Source organism: Entelurus aequoreus, linkage group LG01 (genome assembly GCF_033978785.1).
Source record: "Entelurus aequoreus isolate RoL-2023_Sb linkage group LG01, RoL_Eaeq_v1.1, whole genome shotgun sequence".
In the NCBI taxonomy this organism is placed as follows: domain Eukaryota; kingdom Metazoa; phylum Chordata; class Actinopteri; order Syngnathiformes; family Syngnathidae; genus Entelurus; species Entelurus aequoreus.
Window position 1 is genome coordinate 6,855,720 of NC_084731.1, and position 2,595 is coordinate 6,858,314.

General features: G+C 39.7%; 1 protein-coding gene across 1 annotated transcript in view; it reads left to right on the plus strand.

Moving 5' to 3' along the window:
• Positions 1-24, plus strand: part of LOC133647706 (RNA-binding protein 47-like) — a 104,314-nt gene extending 104,290 nt beyond the window's left edge. The window contains exon 2 of the mRNA XM_062043391.1: positions 1-24. This exon is cut by the window's left edge and continues 626 nt beyond it. The gene's annotated coding sequence lies outside the window, so the exon portion shown is untranslated.
• Positions 25-2,595: the final 2,571 nt, after the last annotated feature.

Here is a 2,595-nt window from a genome sequence, read left to right on the forward strand (position 1 = left end):
AGTGTCCGTGAACATTGCTCCAAAGTCAGGATTATTTTTTTGTTTCTACCCTTCTTGAGACATCAACAAGGAAAATAACTTCCATATGAGGAGGTGTGAACAAGTGAGGACATAAATCATGGTCCCAATAACATTGCATCTAATAGAGAGCCAAAGACTAGAGTCTGTGAACATTGCTCCAAAGTCTTTTTTTTTTTTGTTTCTACCCTTCTTGAGACATCAACAAGGAAAAGTAGCTTTCATATGAGGAGGTGTGAACAAGTGAGGACATAAATCATGGTCCCCATACGGAAAACCATTGCATCTAATAGAGAGCCAAATACTAGAGTCCGTGAACATTGCTCCAAAGTCAGGATTTTTTTTGTTTCTACCCTTCTTGAGACATCAACAAGGAAAAGTAGCTTCCATATGAGGAGGTGTGAACAAGTGAGGACATAAATCATGGTCCCGATACGGAAAACCATTGCATCTAATAGAAAGCCAAATACTAGAGTCCGTGAACATTGCTCCAAAGTCAGGATTTTTTTTTGTTTCTACCCTTCTTGAGACATCAACAAGGAAAAGTAGCTTCCATATGAGGAGGTGTGAACAAGTGAGGACATAAATCATGGTCCCGATACGGAAAACCATTGCATCTAATGGAGAGCCAAATACTAGAGTCCGTGAACATTGCTCCAAAGTCAGGATTTTTTTTTGTTTCTACCCTTCTTGAGACATCAACAAGGAAAATTAGCTTCCAAATGAGGAGGTGTGAACAAGTGATGACATAAATCATGGTCCCAATAACATTGCATCTAAAAGAGAGCCAAAGACTAGAGTCTGTGAACATTGCTCCAAAGTCAGGTTTTTTTTTGTTTCTACCCTTCTTGAGACATCAACAAGGAAAAGTAGCTTCCATACGAGGAGGTGTGAACAAGTGAGGACATAAATCATGGTCCCGATACGGAAAACCATTGCATCTAATAGAGAGCCAAATACTAGAGTCCGTGAACATTGCTCCAAAGTCAGGATTTTTTTTGTTTCTACCCTTCTTGAGACATCAACAAGGAAAAGTAGCTTCCATATGAGGAGGTGTGAACAAGTGAGGACATAAATCATGGTCCCGATACGGAAAACCATTGCATATAATGGAGAGCCAAATACTAGAGTCCATGAACATTGCTCCAAAGTCAGGATTTTTTTGTTTCTACCCTTCTTGAGACATCAACAAGGAAAAGTAGCTTCCATATGAGGAGGTGTGAACAAGTGAGGACATAAATCATGGTCCCGATACGGAAAACCATTGCATCTAATAGAGAGCCAAATACTAGAGTCCGTGAACATTGCTCCAAAGTCAGGATTTTTTTTGTTTCTACCCTTCTTGAGACATCAACAAGGAAAAGTAGCTTCCATATGAGGTGTGAACAAGTGATGACATAAATCATGGTCCCAATAACTTTGCATCTAATAGAGAGCCAAAGACTAGAGTCTGTGAACATTGCTCCAAAGTCAGGATTTTTTTTTTTGTTTCTACCCTTCTTGAGACATCAACAAGGAAAAGTAGCTTCCATATGAGGAGGTGTGAACAAGTGAGGACATAAATCATGGTCCCGATACGGAAAACCATTGCATCTAATAGAGAGCCAAATACTAGAGTCCATGAACATTGCTCCAAAGTCAGGATTTTTTTGTTTCTACCCTTCTTGAGACATCAACAAGGAAAAGTAGCTTCCATATGAGGAGGTGTGAACAAGTGAGGACATAAATCATTGTCCCGATACGGAAAACCATTGCATCTAATAGAAAGCCAAATACTAGAGTCCGTGAACATTGCTCCAAAGTCAGGATTATTTTTTGTTTCTACCCTTCTTGAGATATCAACAAGGAAAAGTAGCTTCCATATGAGGAGGTGTGAACAAGTGAAGACATAAATCATGGTCCCGATACGGAAAACCATTGCATCTAATAGAGAGCCAAATACTAGAGTCCGTGAGCATTGCTCCAAAGTCAGGATTTTTTTTGTTTCTACCCTTCTTGAGACATCAACAAGAAAGAGTAGCTTCCATATGAGGAGGTGTGAACAAGTGATGACATAAATCATGGTCCCGATACGGAAAACCATTGCATCTAATAGAGAGCCAAATACTAGAGTCCATGAACATTGCTCCAAAGTCAGGATTTTTTTTGTTTCTACCCTTCTTGAGACATCAACAAGGAAAAGTAGCTTCCATATGAGGAGGTGTGAACAAGTGAGGACATAAATCATGGTCCCGATACGGAAAACCATTGCATCTAATAGAAAGCCAAATACTAGAGTCCGTGAACATTGCTCCAAAGTCAGGATTTTTTTGTTTCTACCCTTCTTGAGACATCAACAAGGAAAAGTAGCTTCCATATGAGGAGGTGTGAACAAGTGAGGACATAAATCATGGTCCCGATACGGAAAACCATTGCATCTAATAGAGAGCCAAATACTAGAGTCCGTGAACATTGCTCCAAAGTCAGGATTTTTTTTTGTTTCTACCCTTCTTGAGACATCAACAAGGAAAAGTAGCTTCCATATGAGGAGGTGTGAACAAGTGAGGACATAAATCATGGTCCCGATACGGAAAACCA